General features: G+C 36.0%; 1 long non-coding RNA gene across 1 annotated transcript; it reads right to left on the reverse strand.

The window, feature by feature from the left end:
• Positions 1-3,663, reverse strand: LOC141630559 (uncharacterized). Its single transcript, XR_012537516.1, has 3 exons — positions 3,372-3,663; positions 373-1,294; positions 1-271 (listed from the first exon to the last, which is right to left on the reverse strand). It is a non-coding gene; the product is annotated as an uncharacterized LOC141630559 (long non-coding RNA).
• Between the last annotated feature and the right edge of the window lie 11,772 nt (positions 3,664-15,435).

Raw genomic sequence — 15,435 nt, forward strand, 5'->3', positions numbered from 1 at the left:
TTGAAATGGCCTTGCCATAAACCACATCATTTAAAGAAAAAGTACAACACTTGTCCTTAATCATAAAACAAAAGCCTTCCGCGTCTAACGCGGAAATGGAGATGATGTTCTTAGTTAAAGTTGGTACAAAATAACACTTATTTAAATACAACTCTAAACCACTAGCTAAAGTGAGCACATAGGTCCCTACGGCAACGGCGGCTACTCTAGCTCCATTGCCCATGCGAAGATCCACATCACCTTTTGCTAGTGCTTGCACGTCCCTTATACCCTGCAAATGGTTACAAAGGTGAGAGCCACATCCGGTATCAAGTACCCAAGTGGAAGTACAAGCATAATTAACGTCTATCACATAGAGAGAGGAAATCATACCAATAGGCGTCACACGCCCTTCCTTGAGATCCTCCAAGTATTTGGGACAACTCCTCCTATAATGCCCCTTCCCATTACAATGGAAACATTCGGCCTCGGAGAGCTTGACACTTTTTGCCTTGGGATTTCCATTCTCAACGGCCTTCCCCTTTCCCTTGTCATGTTTCTTTGACGATTTCTTGAATTGAGACTTTTCTTTCCCCTTTCCTTTCTTGACTCCAAGAGACATGTTCTTTAACTTCATGGTTAAAACATCTCCCTTTTCACTCCAACTAGCCTCCATATCCCTCTCCGCTTGGGAGAGGAGTGCATGAATTTCATGGTAACTCTTATCCATGTCATTCATGTTGTAGTTTACCCTAAAGTGGGCAAACTTGGTGGGGAGTGAGTGAAGGATTCGATCCACCATAAGAGTTTTAGGAATCTTACACCCTAGACGCTCTAGGATGTCAACATACGACCATTTTAAGGACATGGGGACCAACCTTTTGGCCCCTCTCAAGCTTAGCTTCAAAGAAGCGTGCCGCCGCATCGTATTGACGGACTTTAGGTGTTTGTGAAAACATAGTGATCATACGAGTGAATATCTCGTAAGAATTTAAAGAAATGCATGAAAGCTTGAGCTTTGGCGATATTGACCATATCAACACATTCTTGATATCATTCAATATCCTCACATAGTCATCATAGGCGGTCCGCACCGCCGATGAAGCTCTTGCACCGGGCTCGATTGGAGGAGCATCGGTCAAGTAAGTGAGCACATTGTCGGACAATGCGGCACTTTTGATGTTGGATTCCCATTCAAGAAAGTTACTACCGTCATCTTTTAAAATACATTTGTCCATTACGGACCTTAGCCATGAATCTTTGCCTAGTGAAGTAGTCGATGGAGTTGATGAAGTTGCCATTGCGAATTAAAATGCTACAACAAAAAGGAAAAATTAACATTCATTGTTTTAAAAAAAAAAATTACTTGTAAAAACATGTTTAGCAAGTTTTAGCATTTATATAATGACCTCCCACTAAATTATATAAATGATTACAAGACCCAAATATTAAACAAAAATGAGCATCGCTTGGGCGAAATATCCCATAATTGCGTAAATTCGGTAAGTCACGTTGACTAATTCTACCTCTAGAACTCTTGGTCGACGAATTTCCTCAAATTCATCTACTAGCCCCGGAACACAAGACCGTCTTATATCCCGTTGAGTCCAACCAATTTTGGCGTGTGATAACCGCTTACCACCCTACTTACCCAAGGTAAAAAGAGAACACCCCGCTTGGGCGAGCGTGGCTCTAATGAACAAGAGATTCATAGGTGTTACTAATTGGTAAGGCTAATCTCAATTTTAGTTATGTGAGAGATCTTGTCAATTTAGTCATAAATTCCTTATAAGTGAATTAATTCGGTGAATGTAAATGACGTGAATTGACAATCGCGAAAATCAAATGCATGTGAATGGCGATTTTGGCATGCACGAAAATAAAACAAGCAAACATGTAAGCATATGAATAAATCCTAGTATGGCCACCTAGTTAATAAAAACTCGTCTATTACATTTCGGAAACCAACTCCTTGGTACCTTGCCTCTTCATTCCATAAGTGGCTCTTCCTTGTGGGATTTGGAACACCTTCCAAAAATAGACTCCGTCTCGTTGTAATCCGTCTTTTGGAAACGCCGGTAAAATAACTATTACAAATGAATTACATAGCTATTCCTATTATACATTAATTAATAAAATGAATAAAACTATTAATTAATTACAAACCGACGATACGAGATCGTATTTAATTACAAACAAATCGATATTCCCATTCATTTCGGGTAATAACGATTAAAATTAACTAGGCCATACTAGGTACAAAAAGATAAATACTTTAAATAAATGACAATCATTCATTCAACTTAAATAAATATGCTTAAAATGCTGTAAATATGATGCCAAAATCGCCCTATCTATCATTCGTTGGTATCAATCTCGGTTTTTGTGGATTTAATCGATTTTTAACATGTAAAAATCAATAATTAACTCTTAAATCTCATTTAAGTCCAAACTAATTGTCCAAACTGTTTTGAACCTCAAAATTAGTCTTCACTAATTTTATGATAAATAATTAGTTTGATTTGGTGATATTTTGCTAATTTAATCGGTAAAATCATAATATTTAAGTAAAAATCCAAAATAATTGAAAAATTACCCAAAAAAATTGAAACAAAAATTTTAAGTATTCTGGAACACTCCTAAAAACACCAAAAAGTCAGAAAAAATGCCCAAAAATTCCGGATAAATTTTGTGAAGAAAAAGATCGATATTTATCGGTTTTTATCCACTAAAACCAATAAACATCAAAACAAAGTGAAAACACACATGCAAAATCATTTTTGTCATTTAAATAATATTCTTAAATGTACATAAATTTATTATGGGCAGAATCAAAAATTTCGAAATTATGATTAATTAAATTGACTTTTATCGACTTTTTACTCAAAAAATCAATAAACATGCAAAAATTCGAACCAACCTTCAACATTTTGCATATAAACACTAGAAAACATGCATGAACTACCATAAAAAATCCATGCACCGAATCAACATTTAACTAATTTTAGTCAATTTTTCACTAAAATGCGACATTTTGACTCGGTTTTCTACCAAAAATCATTAAAAATAGCAAAATAACTTCAAAAATCACCAAAAAATTCCACAAACCTTTTGAGATCAGTAGGTATGCATGTCCCAAAAATTTCGTGCTAAAACCTCTTCTAACACAATTTTTGAGTTTTTACTAATTATCTCATAATTCATTAAAATGCTTAAAATCAACATGCAAATTACAAGCCTATGCTCTGATACCACTTTAAAGATCATATATCCATAATAGACTCTCTAATAAAATTAATTTATCTCACAAATTGTTGTTTATGTGATCTATATAACATGCATGCAAATATGAAAGCATAAAAAGAAAGTATAAGGAAAAACAATTTCCTTACATTGAATATATGGTAAAATGGGCACAAACTAGTTCTCCTTACTAGTTTGTTCTTGAGCTAAAAAGATGTGGATGATCCTCCTTGAAAAACCTTCAACTAGAAAGTTTCCTTCAAGTTGCACCCAAGAACTACCCAGAAATATTAACAAGTATGAACTAGTAACTTGTTAATATGAACCCTTGATAATAATACTAGTAATATCACTAACTTTTCTTAGTAATATTAATAATGTATACTAGTAGTGAATTATTGTAGAGAGATGGATGAAGATGTTCACATGCAAAATAAGTGAAGTGTGTAAGAAAGGTAGAGTGAAGTAGTGAACAAATATATGGAGTGTAGAAGGGGAAATGGAAGTGGCGGGTGGAATATGCTCAAGTGGACAATTTTTTTTGTCTTATAATTTTATCTTATATCACATGCAAAATCTAGTATAATATATATGTTATGGTAGTATACAAAATAAGGTAAAATGATTATGTAAGTAATCATCCATTACACTTATTTTACACGGTCCACATGACCATATACGGGTCCATGTTGGTTTTTATATTTGTCGCACAAATCCGTGTAATTTTCATTTTAAATATCGTATCATGTTTAAATGCTTCCATAATTAATTCGTCCAATTCACTCCGTAAATATACGTGTACCACTACACATATTATTTACGTACTAATATTAATCACATTAATTAATTAATACAATTTTAGTAAATTAACAGTTAATTAACTAAAACCCGTTTCCCAAAACTTATTATTTAATTATCGCATAATTAAATAATAACTGTCGCTCCTCAAGTTCGCAACTCGAAATCTCTCTAATAATAATCGACTAACTTCTTAGTCTATAAATCAAGGGACTAAACAAATTGTATCTCATACAATTAATTAGTTATCAATTGGGGTTCGTTCCTTTAGGTGTGACCGAAAGGGGTCAGTTGATCACCGCCGTCTCACGACAATAACGTCAAACTCTAGTCAGCCAACCGTACGATTTATGTTAATCAACTGACGAGGATCAAATAATTAAATATTTGATGATATTCTATTAATGAGATTTATTATGTTAACGCACTATTGTGGAGGACACTAACTCCAACAGGTTGCGACAAGGTGACCCAATTTCGCCATACCTGTTTATCCTCTGTATGGAAATTTTATCCCTGATGATTACTAAAGCTGAATCAAATAGTCTTATTGAGGGTATCAAGCTCTCACGGCAGAGCCCGACTATTTCTCATCTTTTATATGCTGATGACTCGCTCTTGTGCCTCCGTCTTACATCTGAAAGTTGTGAGTCTCTGAGAAGCATTTTGAATAATTTTAGCTCTATTTCAGGTCAAATGATTAATCATCAAAAATCTTATATCAAGTTCAGTCCCAATACTTCGTCCGATTTTAAGGAGCATATTCTTGATCTCTTACAAGTTCAACCAAAACAGAACTTCGGTCTTTATCTTGGTATCCCAGTGGATTTGGGAAGAAGGAAAACGTCTGCTTTTCAGTTTCTCTTGGACAAGATTTCGACTAAGATTTCATCCTGGGGACCTTCGAATTTTTCACAGGCTGCTAAGCTAATTCTTATTAATTCCATTCTCTTAGCATCAGTTGCTTACGTTGCCTCCGTTCTTCCAATCCCGCAGCAAATCACATCAAAAATCAATTACCTGATTGATATTTTCTGGTGGAAGAAAGCTCATAATAAACATGCCCAACATTGGTTGTCTTTTGATCAGTTGCAGCTTCCCAAGTCAGATGGTGGTCTTGGATTAAAAAATGCAAGACTTGTTAGTCAAGCTCTCTTGACAAAAAACTTTTGGAGATGTCACCAGCACCCATCTTTACTTGTTTCAAAAGTTCTTCGCTCGAAATACCATAATGATTTTCCAATCCCAAGCAACATCTCAAAATATTCAGCAGCGTCTTTCGCCTGGAAAGGAGTTGTTAAGTCTACTTATTTACTCCGTGAGGGAATTGCGTGGAAATTTGGTAACGGAAGATCGATTGACCTTAAGAATGACGCATGGATTTTGGGTAAAACACCATCATTTAAATTATAGATGCCGCATCCAACAATCACTTTTGATGATATTTTGCTAGATTCGACTCACTGGAACAATAAGATTATTTTCCAAGTTTTTTCAAAAACAACAGCAAATAGTATTTGTTCCTTAGAGATTCTTCATCAACCTACGGATGATTATATTTATTGGAAATTTACGGAAGATGGACTGTACTCGACTTGCTCTGGTTACTCGTTTCTTCTTGGGAAAAATCAACTTGCAGCTTCTTCGCATTTACATTCTGATTTCCAATGGAAATTGATCTGGAAACTCCCTTGTTAGCCTCATATCAAGATTTTTCTTTGGAAAATCGCCCATCAAATTTTACCAACAGCTGACGCGCTAATAAGAAGGGGCATGGATGTTAACCCTTCTTGTTATTTTTGTCATCTGGCTTTTGAAAATTTGGCACACCTTTTCCGCGACTGTGATGTAATTAAACATGTCTGGCTTGCTAGCTCTCTTGGTATTCGATCTGATCAGGTAACCAACTTACCCTTTCTGCCATGGTTTAGTAACTTCTTCAGACATTTAACCCGAACAGGCTCCGGTATAGCTGGCACAAGCTTGCATTTTCCTCTCCTCCTTTTTGCTATCTGGAAGCATAGAAACAATGTAATCTTCCGCAATTGCCCTGTGAATCCCGTTGCCATTTTACGAGAGTTTGAAATGCTTTTCAAACAGCAACTTGATTTTATAACCCGCGTTACTAGGAATGAACTCGGTCCTTCTCAACAAGCTGATTGCAGCCCCCATCTCGCTTCACTACATCTTCAGCATTGCTTTAGAATTGATGTGCTGTTCAATAAATCAAGCCGGAGTTGCTCATTTCGAATCTACAACAACAACCAAATCACTCATGAAGTTCCTTTTTGTTTTTGTTTTTCTCATCTTCAAGCTACCTCTATCACTTTACTAGAAGCTTTGACTCATGCCTCCTCTTGTAGGTTGAAGAATGTGCTGTTCAGAATCAGCAACACACGGCTTTTCCAGTTGCTTACTAAAAGTGACGGGTGTAAAGTCCCTATAGCTGTTTTTAGTAGTATTTGCCGTATTAAGTTTTTTCTTACTAGTAATCAAACCTGGTATGTTACTTGTTTTCTGCAATTCGTTTTTGATATATATATATAATGCTAGTACACCTTTGTCAAAAAAAAAACAGTGACAATCTGCGGTAATGTAAGGTAAGAGTAAGGCCTAGTTCTTTTTGGCTTAATTTTAGCTCACCTTAATTCAGCTCGGCGCTATTTCACTTCTGTTCAGCTTCCGTCCGATTTGTTCAACTCATGTATTCACAAAATAAATCTTACTTCAGCTCTATTCAATTTAGTTCAATTCAGGGTTACTCCATTTAATTCAATTCAACTCGTTTCAGCGGAAAAGAACAGAACCTAAATATGTAATCGGCAGTGCATAAACGTAGAGTTTTAAAAACTTTTTAAATAGATAAATCGCTAGTCTCACTAAAACATTAAACCCCAAGTATTTTAAAACAAGTTAAATGCTTTATTACAATGAGTTTAAATTAAATGAAAACATAACCACAAGGGATCACAATTCGTGTGTACAAATATTGTTTGGGCCAAAATCTACATATTGGCCTAATGGGGCAAGTTCACTTAATTCCTGTTAAAGAGTTGGGCTGTGGAGGAAGGACAAGCAAGAGGGGCCTGGATGCGAAGAAGGATCCGCCTAAGGAGTTGGGCCAGGAGACGAGTGAAAGTGAAGAAGCCCATTGATAGAAGAGTCCCGCGTTTTGGAAAGCCTTTAGGGAGATTTTAGGGAGAAGTCAGGGAGATCAGGGAGAATGGAGAAAGATGGCCCGTTATGGAAAGAGTTATTGTGGAATTAATATTCCTTTCCACAAGTGAGGTAGGACATATCTAGGGTTCCTACCCTATAAATAGCCAAAGGAGCAATCAAGGAAGGACATTCGAGAGCTCACACATACACGAAGTACATTGTGCTAGCTAGACTTATAATCCGTCTCCATTGTACTCATTCTCTCATTAACAAGCTAGTGCAATACTTGGTAGGGTACCGTCCCTCCCGTTGTTGTTCCCACATTGGGTTTTCCGCGTCGCCAAATCTCACGTGTGTAGATACCTCATTTCTGCACCTCCCGCAAACCACCCGGTGATGATTGGGCCGCATGTTTGGTACGCGGAACGATTTGTGACAGTTCGTAAGTTTATCGTCAAGTGATCGCTCAAACACTTGTGTTTACCTCTTAATTGTCATCTACGTGCCGATACGGTCGTTTTGGCAGTAATTAGAGTACATTTGGAGTCCGGGTCAAAAAAACCGTCTTCATTTTCTAAAACCGAGTCAGAATGTTCTAGAATGTTCCGGATATTTCTATTCCATATTTTACAATCTTTTAATCTTTGGCAAATAAATTCCCGTACTATTCACACAAAATATTAAGGAAAACAAGATTAATCCGTCATTCCATAACCAAAACACGGAAATCTTTCTTCCGCAGGAGGAAACCACTTGGGAAAGGACGCAGCAGGTGTTGCGTCTCTTCCAAGAGACGCAGTGCCTGTTGCGCCTCTTCCCAAGTCCTTCTCTGCGTATTTTTCGTATCTTTTTATATCTTTTCGAGATTCACTTCCAAAGTTTCTCCGAAAACCCTAATTTCCTCCACGTGATTAGTATAAATAGAGACCTTTTATCTCACATATTTCTCACGTGAGTGTCCGCCCTTTCTCTTCTCCCTTTGCATTCTAGACCACGTTCTTACTTGTTGGCGTCTACGTGCTTGAACTTTTGACCACGTAAGCTCGGATCTTTCTGAGTACCAGCCTCGTTTTGCATGACCGACCAATTTGACCAATTCCACCATAATCAACTTTAATCAATCTGTTTAATTTCCTCTTACGAGGGCACTTTCGTCTACATTCGAGTCGAGCATCACTAAACGTTAACTTAGTTCATCTCGTTTCGTCAAACATGTAAGTCTGAGGGTGTATAATCCTTCTTTTGTTTATTGTTCTATATTTTCGTAATCATATTGTAAGATTTATGTCGAAAGTATTCTTAGAACCGATTTGTAAAACCATATTTTAAATCCTTTTTTTACGAATTACCAGAAGATGACCGTTGAGAAAGGACGCAGCAACTTCTGCGCCTCTTCGAAGGGACGTAGCACCTGCTGCGCCTCTTCGTGAGGCTGCCGCAGTTCCTGCTTCCTTTCTTCTTCCTTCGTCTTTTGTCAATTCGTCTCTTTTATTTCGTTTGTTCTTTGATTCTTTAACGTAATAATTTAAACATAATAAACTGACATATCATCAATCATCATTAGTATTTAATTTTTCATTAAATCCCGATTTAAATCCCAAGTAATTCATATTTGCGGATTTTCGTCATCAAATCAAATTCGGGTTTTAGAGGTTGGATTCATCCATATTGGATCTCTGGGATTCGTCGTTGATATATTTTTCACCTTTTGTTTATCGTCTCCATCATTAATTCGTCTTTAATAACTTAATTTAACCCAATTAGTTTGTATTTGTAAATAAACTATCTCATCTTGTAAATAATTAGTCCCAATTGGTTTCATTCATGTTTATTATTTTTATGACCCTTAATCACATGTAAATAACCTGCTAATCACTTTCATCCGAGTCAATTGTTCATAATCAAGCATTAAATTCACCGACGAATATTAACGACTTGCAATTGCGGCTTCACAGCCAGAACTGAGCCAAGGAACAGACGCAGCGACTGCTGCGCCTCTTCCAAGGGACGCAGCTCTGATGCGCCTGTTCCTGGTTGATTTCTGTCCCTAAACTCCCATTTTGCCTCGACTTAGTTTATTAATTATGTATTAATTAACTATTACTCGTATTATCACCCATAATTTCTGTTCGTTTATTTATTTATTCTTTCTTTTCTAAAAATATCCGTTTTAAATGTACTTTCGACATAAATCAATTAATCCGATGTAATTATTGTAATTTTTCTTTATTGTATTTCTTTTGTCGCATTGCTTGTATGCCTCTCACATGTAATCGATTTAAATCCCTACTTCGACTCAATTGTATGTTAAATTACGTGTTTACCGACTTAGTTAATTCTCACATGCTAGGATTAATTTATTGGATGTTGCATTGCATGCATATAATCGACAATATATCAAGTATAGATAATTTCCCTAATCATTAGTAGAGGCTGCTATCGAGGCGGGCGAGATTAGGTGTTCGATCAAAAGAGCTTCCTAATACGTACCCTCACCCCTTACTCCAGATCTCTGTGAACATCCGGGTTCATTGGCATCCACGAGAGTCATTCTAGACATAGAATGCTAAGGGTAACGAGTTCTTGGTGTTCATGTCACTACTTTGTGTCTTGACATGGCACGAGGTATTAGAACGGTTTCCAATTTTCCACAATAAATTGGTGGCGACTCCACAAATGCAAACACTTGTTTCCCAAGCGCCCCCGTGGGCCCGCGTCCACAGTTTGGCGACTCCGCTGGGGAATAATACACTTACGTGTAGCCAAAAGGGTGAAACTTGAACAAGGTTAGGGAATAGTTTGTACAAGACAATTGTCGGCTTTCATAACTCGGTCTTCCTAGGTCGTTTTATTCGGCCTTCCTAGACCCAACCCAACCAATTCGACCAATCGTCCCGTCTAAACGGTCCTAATTCTTATCTGGGCCTAAGGATGGATAGCAATTGACGTCATCCATACCATGGTACTTACTCTTGTTTGTATCAAGGACTTTCACTACTTGAGGAAATGGACTAGGAATCGGCCTTACTCCTATTTGGTACGAGCCTCTCCACAGATTTCGGGTTTGATTGTTCGGTATGACAACCCACCCTTTAAACCAAAACCCTTTTAAATGCACTCAGCATCCCGTTATAATGCTTGTATAATGTTTGTACCATATGTGATCACCATTTCTAAAACAAACCATGACGATTTTTTGTAAAAACAAAATCCTTCTTCAAAATGTAAAATTTTCGAAACTTGGGCCTAATATTAGCGCAAAATCAGTCGAAACTCTGTCCAATTGTCAATTCAAAATTCGGGCCTCAAAACCCATTTCAAAACCTCACTTCGAGTCCACTCTTACAACTACACTAAAGTTGACTAGGACTGACATTTTTCAAAACTTTGTCATTTCCTCAAAACTGACTTGACACAAGTGGCACACTCCCACTTCATGAGTAAAAACATTTCTTTTCGAGTAAGTGTGCTAGAATGGTCGATCATGTTTTGATTCATCGTCGATCTCTTATTCAGTTTCCAAGATGCCTGAAACAAGCGACGTGAACTTCAACCAACTCCAGAATGGTAATGATCAAATCCTCGCCGCGCTAGCTCGTCTCCAAGTTACTCAAGCCCAAGTGTATGATCGCCTTGACACCATTGAGGGCCGAATATATGCCGTGGAAACAAGGATGCCTTCTCGAGAAAGTGAAGTGTGACGAATTTGTGAACAACTTCGGGGACGAAAACCCTCCCATAGGTATGACTGCAGCTGAGAAACGACTCCAATACTTGGAGGAGCAATTGATGTATCTTAAAAGGGATGACATTTATAGGGAGAACAATCGCAAATATGAGGCCGTGTGTTCCAAGTTGCCAACCAACTTTAACATGACGGATATCCCTAAATTCAAGGGGCATGAAAACCCTTTGAACCATATCCGTGCCTTCAAGGATTACATGTATATCAAAGGCATTAAACCCGAGATTTTCTTAAGGATCTTTCCTTCATCTCTTGACACCATCCCAAAGCAATGGTTCTATTCGCTAGAGCACAAGAAAATCGCTACCTGGGATGATGCCGCGATCGAGTTTGCTAAACAATATGCGGATAATGCTGAAATTCAAGTCAACATGCGCACTTTAGAGGTTCTAACCCAAAATGACAAAGAAGGTTTCACCAACTTCCTAAGTCGGTGGAGGAAGACTAGTACTCAACTTGTTGAAAGTCCGGATGAAGCCACCCTCGTAGAGAAATTCGTGGACAACCTAAACCCCATCTATGCAAATCATTTGAGGTACCTAAACATCAAGACCTTCAAATATTTAACCGTACTAGGGACAAGGATCGAAGATGACATCCGTAAAGGGCTCTTGTCCAAAACGATAGGTCGTGGATATCAAGGCTCAACAAGTCGTTCTTACGGCTCTACTAGCAAAACTGATGAAGTCAACCTCCTCGAGCCATCTAAGAAGAGTACCCCTCCAAGGAAATTCACAAATCTAGGGGACACATATTCCAACGCTCTGAAAAGGTTGATGAAGCTGGGTAAACTTCAACCAATAGGCCCTACACCCAAACCAGAAAAGAAATCCAAGTTCTGGGATGAGAATTCGTACTGCGAATACCATAGAGGTAAGGGACATGATACAGAAAAATGCTACAAACTGAAAAATGTACTTCAAGATATGATTGAAGACGGTCGCCTACCAATACCATCTGGAGGTAAGCCTAACAACACTCAGAATCCTCTTGGAATTCTAGTGATTACAAGTGAGGAATCTACCATAGATTGTTCACACCTCATTTCTCCAGTCGGAAATGAAGTTCATGCAATAGAAAATGAAGGGAAATACTCCACCATTTCTCCAACCATCACTAATTTCATCGCATGGGCAAAAAGTGTGGATAGGCAAATCGTGGAACTAGAGAGTGCAGTGGCAACCCTACGTGATCCCAACGCCACACCTAAAGAACGTGCACCACTAGTCTTCTCTCAAAACACCACAATGAAAGAAGTAGTAGCCATGGTTGATGGACTAGTCGACCAAATTATCCAATTAGAGGCTGAAATCATGAGAATGAGGGAACTTGTCACCGTCAATGGAATATGGGCCGATGATGATGAAGACGAGTATCTCACTGAACACTACTTAGTCAAAGTCAGTGAGGAAATAGTCCAAAATTGTGAAGATCAAGATGTAGACCACCTCACTCGTTCGGGGTGTTGGAATATGTGTCCTCCGACAATAATGCGATCACAACTGTCGATCATGATGATCACATGTTTAAGTCTCATTTTAAGAATACAATTGGGAAGTAATATTTTACTGTCAACTGGTCCCACATATCGGCATCTTGATTGGTGACTAGAGTTTGACATTACTGTCGTACGACGGTGGTGATCAGTTGATCCCCTTAGGTCATACCTAAAGGGTAACACTCTTAATTGAATATTTAATTAATCGTATGACGATACGGGTTAATTAAATTACTTAAAATTGACGGACGATTTTGGAAATAATATTTACGTGTCTCATTGTAATTTGATTAAATAAGATACGGTCTAAGTAATCGAATTGTTTTATTGCTTAGATGAAATTATTGTTTACGGAAACAATTGAACTGAATGAATAATTTATTATAAATACAAGATGTTGTGATTTATAATTGGTAAATTATTTTGGTACAAGTAATTATGAATTACTAAGTCGATTTTGTATATGACGTATTTTTATTAATGCGTTGATTTTTAATATGTTAAAAATGCATAACAATTTTACATGACTTGTGACATGTGACATGTGACAAATTGACAAAGATAAAATGGAATCCATTTTATCTTAAATGGACCGAAATATGGGGTGATTTAGGATAAAAATTGTGTTGATTAATTGAGTGGAAAACATAATCATTTTACCTAAACCTAGCCAGGCAAACCTACTTGCTCTTGTGAAAAACACCTTGCCCATGCATTGGCTCCCCAATCCCTCCTTCCACCGGTTTTTGGAGGACCAAATAGAGAGTTTTTCTCTATCATTTTCATTCATACACAATTTACATGATTTCTAGTGTAAGAAATTAAAATCTCTCTAAGAAGTCTAGAGAAATAAAAATTCCAAATCCTACCTCTCTTAACCGAAATTAAGAGACCAAAATAAATATTTTTGGGTCAATTTTATTTAAATTAATATTGTTCTAGTATTAATAATATTAATTTTATTAAGTGGTTACCTTGGGTATTATTCCTTGGGAGGGATTCTATACTTAAATCTTTTGTTCTTCCATTTTAGGAGTGCTCAATAACAAGTAAGAAGGAGATCTTACTTGTGCCCTTTGATCCGAAATATCAATGTAAGAATGATGATTTTTCCTTAATATTTACTTATGTTTGCATGCATAAGATCTAATTAATTTTATGACTAAATTAAATTTGAAACATATATGAATATGTTGAGTATAATGAGATATAGATTTCTAACAAGCGGTATCATGAGCCTTAGGTTGTTAGCATGCAAATCGGTTATAGTTTTTCCGAGTTATACGATTAACATATAAAACTTATAAATTTGTGCTTATTATGATATATCACGAAATCAAATATGCACGTTAAAGTTTCAGATCCTAAAATGTATTTAGGATATTTTGGTTAATTTATGGATTTTTATTGTTCATTTTATATAATAATGGCATTAAAAATGTGATTTTATGACAAAAATGTCATTTTCGGACTAAAATTAGCTAAACGTCATTTTTTCCGGTGGTTTTTGGATATTTTTTCAAATATATTATTTTTAGATAATCTGTAAATTTTCATAATTTTATGAGTTCTTATGCTCGAAATATGGATTTTTCATGATAAAAATCGAATTTAAATGAAAAATAGGTTAATATGAGATAAATTTCGAATCTGGTCATAGAAATTTAGTATGTTGTCACATGCAATTTTACAAGATGTGTGTAAAATAATAGGCTATATGAAGTCTTTATGCATGATTTATGAATTTTTGATGAAAAATAGCATAAATAGTGACTTTAATTAGTGAATAATTGCTAAAACATACTTCATGACTAAGGAAAAACGTAACATGTTGCATTTTATTACCTATTTCAGATCTAAAATTGAAAAGTTGATAAATATAATTTTTCTCATATTTTTATGATAATATTTGGTAAATCCGATAAATCGCAACATAGTTTTTCCTTGATAATTGTTTTCGATATTTTTAACCTAAGTTTTTGAACATTATGAGTGTCATGGTATTTTCTAGAATGTTCATGAGTTTAAATTTCAAATTTTGAATTTATTTAAAATTTTTGTGATTTATTTGAAGTTATAGCATTTTATTGTAATTTTGAGTCCACTAATGAACGATTTTTAAGAAATATAAGTTAATTATAGTCAATATGTTAGTGGAGACTAATTTTGAGTCCTAAGTTGGTTAGGGTAATTAACTTGTGCATAAATATGATTTTATGTAATTTATTGTGATTTTTAAAGGGTTATATCACGCAAATCTGTAAAAACCGATTAATATACGATATTGGCTCTTTAAAGGCGATTTAGCATAAAATTGGGCATGATCATACATATTGTAATGCTGCATTTTATTTATGATTGTCATAATTTTATTTTATGTAATTTTTGAATTATGTAATTTTTACTTAGTATGGCCTTAGTTTTTAATTGATATTACCCGAAATGTATGGGAATATCGATTCGGTTGTAATTTATTGTGATCTCGTATCACCGTTTTGTAATTTAATAGATTTATTTTTATTTTAATTACAAATGTATAATAGGAAATTATGTAATTTGTTATGTAATTTATTTATTCCGGAGATCCTTGAAGACGGTGTCACTCGAGAAGGCGATCAATTAAAGACGGTGTTGCCTCGAGATGCGTGCCAAAAATCAAAGTTCAAGGGACCAATGGAGTTGGTTTCCGAATATGTAATAGTTAATTAGATTTTCTATTTTAGGAAGGCCATACTAGGATTTTATTTATGTTTTGCATTTTATTTATATGTTGCATGCATCGCTAAATCGCCATAACTAAAACATGCATTGTCATTTTAATCGAGTTTATCGACCATGTCAATTATAATTATCGTAGTTCACCGCTTTAGTTCACTTAAAACGTGATAGATAATAAATTGACATGACCTCTTGCTAAAAATAAACAATTGAGACTTAGCCTTACCAAAAGTAGAAACCATGAAAACCTATTTCGCGAGAGAGTGCACTCGGCCCTACCGGGGTACAAACCTTG

This window comes from Silene latifolia, chromosome 2 (assembly GCF_048544455.1).
Source record: "Silene latifolia isolate original U9 population chromosome 2, ASM4854445v1, whole genome shotgun sequence".
Taxonomy (NCBI): domain Eukaryota; kingdom Viridiplantae; phylum Streptophyta; class Magnoliopsida; order Caryophyllales; family Caryophyllaceae; genus Silene; species Silene latifolia.